The sequence below is a fragment of the Physeter macrocephalus genome, chromosome 2 (genome assembly GCF_002837175.3).
Source record: "Physeter macrocephalus isolate SW-GA chromosome 2, ASM283717v5, whole genome shotgun sequence".
Classification (NCBI taxonomy): Eukaryota; Metazoa; Chordata; class Mammalia; order Artiodactyla; family Physeteridae; genus Physeter; species Physeter macrocephalus.
Genome location: NC_041215.1, coordinates 24,347,084 through 24,354,860, shown reverse-complemented (window position 1 = coordinate 24,354,860; position 7,777 = coordinate 24,347,084). Strand labels below are relative to the sequence as shown.

The window sequence follows — 7,777 nt, the reverse complement described above, 5'->3', positions numbered from 1 at the left end:
AATGGATAAAGAAGATGTGGCACATATATACAATGGAATATTACTCAGCCACAAAAAGAAATGAAATTGAGTTATTTGTAGTGAGGTGGATGGACCTAGAGACTGTCATACAGAGTGAAGTAAGTCAGAAAGAGAAAAACAAATACCCTATGCTAACACATATATATGGAATCTAAAAACAAGAAAAAAAAAGTGGTTCTGAAGAGCCTCTGGGCAGGACAGCAATAAAGACGCAGATGTAGAGAATGCACTTAGCACACGGGGAGGGGGAAGGGGAAGGGTAAGCTGGGACAAAATGAGAGAGTGGCATGGACATATATACACTACCAAATGTAAAATAGAGAGCTAGTGGGCAGCAGTTGCACAGCACAGGGAGATCAGCTCGGTGCTTTGTGACCACCTAGAGGGGTGGGAGGGAGACGCAAGGGGGAGGGGATATGGGGATATATGTATATGTATAGCCGATTCACTTTGTTATAAAGCAGAAACTAACACACCATTGTAAAGCAATTATACTCCAATAAAAATGTTAAAAAAATCATCTACCTCTATTTTTGTATATATGTGTATATATATATGTATATATATCTGTGTATGTGTATATATATATATATATATATACACACACACGTATATAGATCCTGAAATAATTAGGATACTGTAGCTAATTAAAACAAACAAACAAAGAAAAGCCACTGGTGTCATCAACTGAAAGCCAAAAGACTTTGGAATATAGCAACCGGATTCCAGATCTACCATTTACTAGCTTGGCAAATAATCTTGGGCGAGCTACGTAATTTCTATAACTCTTGGGTTCTTTGCCTCCTAAATCCCTAAATGAGGCTAGCAGCCCCATATATAATACACTCACATCTGCAGTCAATTCTCATTATTCATGTTGTGTTCCATAAAGTTGTCATGAGCACTGGATTAACAAATACTGAATCACTGCTCCTAGGGGAAGTATAGGGTTAGGTTTCTGGAGGCCTCTGGTTGCAACAGTTTCATCATTAATCAATACATAATCTTCTTGTATGAGTGTTTCTATTTAAAGACACCCTGTTTAATACATATTGTTGATCAATTAGCACTGAACTAACCGCCAACGGCACTATAACTCATGCTTGAACAAAGCTTATCTGACGTCCATTTTCTCCACAAGGCACAGCACAGACTTCTTGCACTTAGGAACACTAGACAGCCACTTCCCACTATGCTTGGGGGCCACCCTCAACAGGAAGACCACTCACAAAAAGCCTAAAACGTAAAACAGTGTCACTAAATAGAGCACAAAAAGGACACATTTCCCGTAGAAGAGCTTAAAGAAAGAAGGCGGGGCATTGTTTCGGTTGACCTAAGCTGGGAACACAGGCGTCGGATGAGTTAAAGTTTTCACTCCTCTGCGAATGTCCATGAATGACCATGAAAGCCCTGCAGGGCTTGATTTGGGGACTGTAAATAAATTTTAGGGAGCGACTTCACAAAGTCCAAGAATCATGAGGGTCGGCAGTCCAGATGCACACACGCACATTACACTGTCTAGGCACAGTGCCTAAATATTATTATATGAAAGAACTGGACACAATTCAAGATAGTACAGATTACATATGAGTGTTTAGGTTACATAAAATGTAAGGGTCACTGTACATAATTGAAGACAGGGTGATCAGTGATGACCGGGAGGTGTAATTTCGCGGAAATGGAACATGACTTCTGTTTTGCTGGGGTGATTCCACTCGAATAGTTAGAGAGGCATAGGATGGGATTTTTGGTCCAAGAGAAAACTGTAACAAAGGCCCCAGTGAGGAATACATTTTGTCCTTATTGGTTCATGAGGAAACCAGTTTGATTATATTGCAAGAAACACTGAGAGGTAGTTGAGTAATAGAATTGGAGAGTAAAAGAAAGGGTTCTTAGAAATGAGAAAGAAAAATTCAGATATCATTCATTAATTCATTTATTTATCCTACCCATGTTTACTGGATGCAAACTATTGGCCATTCGATGGTCTAGGTGCTGGAGGTATGTCAAACAAGACGAAGTTCCTATTGTGGGAAACATGACAAACTCCAAGTCAAATCAGTAAGTTATATAGTTGTAACCAGCGGTATGTTTACGGACAGTATGAGATGTGGCATTGGTGTAAGGCATGTCTGCGGAGGTGGCCATTTAAGCTGAGACCACATAATGGGAATGGGAAGGAAGCAGGCACGCAACGGTCTGGGAGGAAAACATGCCAAAGAGAAGAAAGAATAAAGCAAGTACTGAGTGGCAGCGCTAAGCTTGCCTTGCTGACCAGCTTAGGGAGAGTCCGTGTGAAGGAGCGCAGGGGCTGCAAGAGTAAGCATAGCAGGAAATGAGATCAGAGAGAGAGCTGGACCATAGAGGGGTCTTGCCAGGCATGGAGAGGGGTTTGGGCTCTATTTTAAGTGAAGAGGAATTGGAGGCTAAGTAGGGGAGCGATAGGGTATGACTTACATTTTAGAAACAGCATCCTGACTGTTACAGTGGAGAATGGGCTGAGGGGGGAAGGAGCCAGGAGACCAGTTGGGTGGGTTTTCTATCAGAAGGAATAAAAATTATGAATACTCTGAAAGTATGGAATAAGGACTTACCAAAAGCAGTTCTCATACTGAATGGTAGGTCAGACGCACTTTTGCTCCTTGCGGGGCAAATCAATAGATCTTTTCAGTCCTCAGTTTCCACCAGATGTAAAATGTAATGGTTGGACTAAATGTCCCTTGCAATATTAAGGTTCTAAGAATTCAATTACTCAAGACATAATTTTCAGGAAGGAAATGTTATCAATATGCTCAATGGTAACAGAACTGACAAGAGAACACAAAAATGACCTCTACACTTTGTAAAAAGAAGGTTGTTAGTGGAGACTTGAGAGCTATTTGACTCGAGTGTGACGGTGATACGCAAATTGTCATTGGTTATGCAAAAAGTGAGAAGAGAAAATAGAAATAGTTTTCTTAGATGCTTATTTGAAAGAGTGGCAGTGAAGGAAAGGAAATATAAAGAACTACAGCCAAAGGGCACTGAAGAGACAAGTGGAAGCCTTGTTTTCGAGATACAGAAAACTGAGTTGTTTGAAGAACTAAAGAGAACAGGTAGCACCAGAGATGGCAGCAAAGGTGGTATGAAGGTAGGAAGGGGTCTCCCAAGCAGAGAAGGCAGAGGATGAAGGGCTTTGATGGAAAAGTCAAGGCTTTTTGAATGTGGTTCCCTGCAAAATATCACTTCACAGCTTAATTTCCCAGTTAGTAGTGCTAAATCATTAGTTAGTGTCTAGCTTGGGTTCTTAAAGAACAAAGAGCTGAGTGCATGTACTTCATTTGAGAAATGCAGAAAACAGGAGTAAGGAATTGACTCAGAGCAGGGAGCCACTGAAGAGCACACTACTAAGCAGCTGAAGTGAAATCCACGGGAATCTCCGGGCAATGGGGAAAAACACAGGCCTCAGAAACAGCCCCCTCCAGGGGCTAAGGGGTTGGGACATTTATGCGCCGACCTGTAAGAATCAGTACCTGGGGGCAGCTCCTGGGGTGTCAGTTTCCAGCCTGCCACAGGCAGTAAGGTTTTTAAAAAATACTTCTCACATAAACGTGCCCTTCAACACAGACACTGATAGCTAGAAATCGTGGGAGCGCTCTGGATCGTTCTGAGGTATGCGCAGGGCGCCACCAATGTCCTCTACAGGTGGAGAGGAGGCTCGTGACTGCTCTGAAGGGACACTGCCCAGGAAAGAAAGCCGTATCTGTACACTGCTCAGGCTAGTCATTGACCTAAAAGCACATTTCATTGTGTTCTGATTCTAAAATGCCCTAAAACAAATCCAGTAAGTACTGTAGAGTTATCCATCCTATCCTTTTCTTTACTCTTGTCTCTTTAATCACTTACCAATGAGAGTGTTAGAGTGTAATGTAATATTGAGAAAGAGGACAAATGGAAAGGACATATTTTAAGTAAGTAGATGAGCAAAAGAGGAAAATAAGTGGAAAGAAAGAGGTAGAAGGGAAAGGGAGATTTGGAAGAGCTGGAAATATGGTTATACCCTACTGATGGATCACTGCTGTGGATTTCAGAAAGGACATCTGTTGAATTTATATTATACTCAAAAAAGCATGCCCATATATTTAGAAATTAAGCATACATATTCTATCTACACATAAATAACCCATTTCAATCAGAAATTTTAGTTCCTTTGCTAATGGATCACTGGTGATTTACCTAGTAAAAAGAGAGCAAGACAGAGCTCAGAAACATACGGTTTTAAATAAAATATATTCTTCATATAAACCTCTAAGAGAGAAACAAGACAAATGAGCCAAGTCCACCCCTGAGGATGCCAAACTGTGACGAGAATAAGTTGATTCCAGAGATGACCTGTTTTCACGTTTCAGTTCTTTATGGACTTTAATCAACAGTAAGTTCTATAAAAGTGAGGCCACCACACAAACAACTTTCACTCCCTACAACTTTCATATATGGTTGAGACCATAAGCTTGTTGCCCTCAACAAATACCAGCCGGTATGCAGGAAGCTACAGATTAGAAGTTCAGTTCAGTATCCAAGGGTTTAAATCAAACTTTGCCTTGTCAGTACATAACGCAATCCTTGGAGCTGTAAGTTTCTCGAGGTGGTGACCAGGGCAATGACTCACCTTTGGGGGAGCCCTCATCTTCTGTTCTCAGCTAGTCAGCATCATCAGGCCTATGTAAAAGAATGCCAATCAACACAAAGCTCTGGGTAGCATCAGTTCAGCTCAGACAGGTGACACTCCAGGGGGCTCAGTGACTCCGAAGAGCAGGCAGGATAGCCCCTCACTGATGGACAGCTGCTGTTCAGTCAAAAACATTAGGCAGGAAAGTGATCATAAGACCCTTTCCCCAGATGTTTCTTATTCATCTTCTGGTCATGGGCTTCCCCCAGCCCAGCACAGTGGGATTCAGGGAAGGTTTCAAGAGGTCACCGTACTTCATAACTAATTAGTTAATCCACCCATCCAACAAATAGGTACTGAGCAGCTCCTGAGTGCCAGGCACTGTGGAAGATGCCAGGGGTACAAAGGTGAATAAAAACACACGTGGAGCCTGTTCTTATGGAGCTTACAGTCCCGTGGAAGGAGACAGTCATCAATACGTCACCAGCAAATGTAAAACAGTACTGTGATGTGTGATGTGGGAAGAAGAGTTTCCAGGGGCTTCAAAAATCAATACTAGAGGGATGCGAGAGAAGTCAGGAAAGCAAACGCCCATGGCTGACACCATGAGGTGAACCAGGAAGTGAGCATGAGGTGGAAGGATGGGAGGGCAATTTTAAAAAAGTCTGAATAGCTGGGGAGGAAAGTGTATGTATAGCTGGAGAGGAAAGTGAGGCTGGATGGGCTAATGGGGCCAGGCCACAGGTCAAGGAATACTGCCTTAACTCTAATGGCCATTGACTGTGTGTGTGTGTGTGTGTGTGTGTGTGTGTCTGTGTGTCTGTGTGTCCGTGTGTGTGTGTCTGTGTGTAGGTGGGAGGGGGTTGACATGGTAGGATATATATTGTGAAAGAGCTCTCTAGTACAGTGTGGAGGGTGGATTGGGGGGAGGTTAACATAGATGTGGGGAAAGTAAGATGCCACTGCAATAGTCTAAGCACAAGTTGACTGAACCAAGATTAAGGTGACAGTCTCACAAAACGAGACCTCATAGTTTGTAAATTATCTTGTGATTTTGATTCTTTAGTATGCAGTTACTCCAACAATGACAAATAACTAATGTTTTCTTAGGTCACTATTGTTCAGGGAGTGGGTCAACAGCTGCTGGCAGCAGTTCATGGGGTAAGGGGAGGAAAGAAGTGTTGCTTGTTTAAAACGCAGATACCCTGGCCGACTCTGGCCTCAGTGAATCACAATACCTAGGAGTGCGGTCAGGGATCTGTAATTTTTAGAGAGCACCCCAGGTAATTCTAATCTATGCCAAAGTTTAAGAGCCTCTAGACAAAGATGCTCCGATATAGAACATAAATCATTTTTACTTAAACTTTTGAGGTTGCCCGTTTGATTTAATTCTTGTGATTAACATAGAATGTAGAATGAACATATAATTAATCATCTAAACTAATACCTACCGGAGAGTAAAGGCTGTTGTAGCTATGAATAGTACAGTGGGACAGAAGGTGTAAGCCAGGGAAACTGGGCATATTCACCCATAAATTGCTAAATTCGTCTTCAGTAATAGATGTCAGATGTTGACCTACCATAGAAACTACGCTGTATTAGTGTGATGAGCAGCCCTTGGGAAATTTCTATTTGAGTTTGGAGACTCCAGTGCCCACCATGTTATACTGGTTCCTTTTGATAGAAGCAGATGGCATTAACAGCGTGTAACTACTTTCAATGGCTTCCACAGTCATTGACAATACGGTTCAAAGAGAGGTTCTACGTGTCCAGTATGGGAGGAAAACAACTTCCCTGCTTGGAAAGTCTTCTTAATTTAAAAATAATGCTTGCTCGCCCATTGTTTTTATAAACAATAGAGAGAAATCTGTCCACCAGTGTCCTAAATGAGGTAGGAAACTGACAACTGGTTGTGACAATGAGCTCATAATTTCTATAATACAAAAAAGTATCAAAGAAGTTTATGGCCTTCCCCACCCTTCTTTCAGTCCCAGCAGGTGTGTGTGGTTGCCTGGTGCATACGCTTGGCCTCAACATGGTGGCCCTGTCATCTTCAACCCCATCACTGGGGGAGTGACACTAGGTCTGAGCCCGGGACTGGGAGGATAATTAAAGAACACAAATTTGGGGGAAGGGAAAAGGCAGTGCGTGTCACATGTGGACGTACTTTGGCCTTTCATTTGATAGGACACAAGGAGGGTCAGCCTCACATGTCTCTTGAGGTCCATCAGGTTCCATCTCACTGTGACCTAGTCTTATCCAGGGTGGGAACAGAGACCCATTTTAGTTTTAGAACAAGTAGAAATAAGAAATCTACATTCCAGTCCTAGCTCTGCCACTAACCAGCTGTGTGATTTTAGTCAAGTCACATAACTTCTCTGTCCCTCAATTTCCTCATCTTTGAATAGAATGCACAGAAATAGACTAACTCAAAGGTCCCTTCTAGCTTTAAATGTCTACAATTTTGATCATCTGTAAAAACTCAGTTTAAAAGAGTAAGTATTTAAACACTGCTGAAGTTTAGGAATGTTAATACAGAATGCCGTTAAGGTTAGAGCTGCCTAGAAGATATCTTGTGTAATAAAATCTTTGTGCTTCTTTTCCAGAGAGTCTGTCTGTCTGTCTTCCTTGGGAAAAAAAAAGAAACAAAAAAAACCTGTCTTTTTTTTTTTTCTGTGTACTTTTCTTGGGCCCTAGGATAGACATCACCTGATCTAACCTTTGCATTTAGCACATTTCATTCCCTGCCTGTAAGAAAGGAAAGGCCTGCTAAGCAACATTACAATTGTAATTTAGTGAAAGATACTTGTAACACTCACAGGAAATCATGCCCAACATGAGTCCTGTCTGTGCAAAGAGCATTTGCTTATGGGAGGAATAATTTTAAGTATCTTCTGGTTGCAAGGCTTTAAAAAAAAAATTCACTCATCTCTCTATTTTTATTATTTTGAATTCTGATGGCCAACACAAAGCCAACATGTAGAAACAATGCATGTCTGATAATAATAGTTATGCTGTGTTCTAGCTCATTCATTCTTTTTTTGACAGAGACTGCCCTTATCTTAGGAAGGAAGGAAGGAAGGAAGGGAGGGAGGAAGGAAGGGAGGG

At 41.8% G+C, this 7,777-nt stretch overlaps 1 protein-coding gene across 8 annotated transcripts in view; it reads right to left on the bottom strand.

The window, feature by feature from the left end:
• Positions 1–7,777, bottom strand: part of NCKAP5 (NCK associated protein 5) — a 1,103,171-nt gene that overhangs the window by 315,803 nt on the left and 779,591 nt on the right. The window lies entirely within an intron of this gene.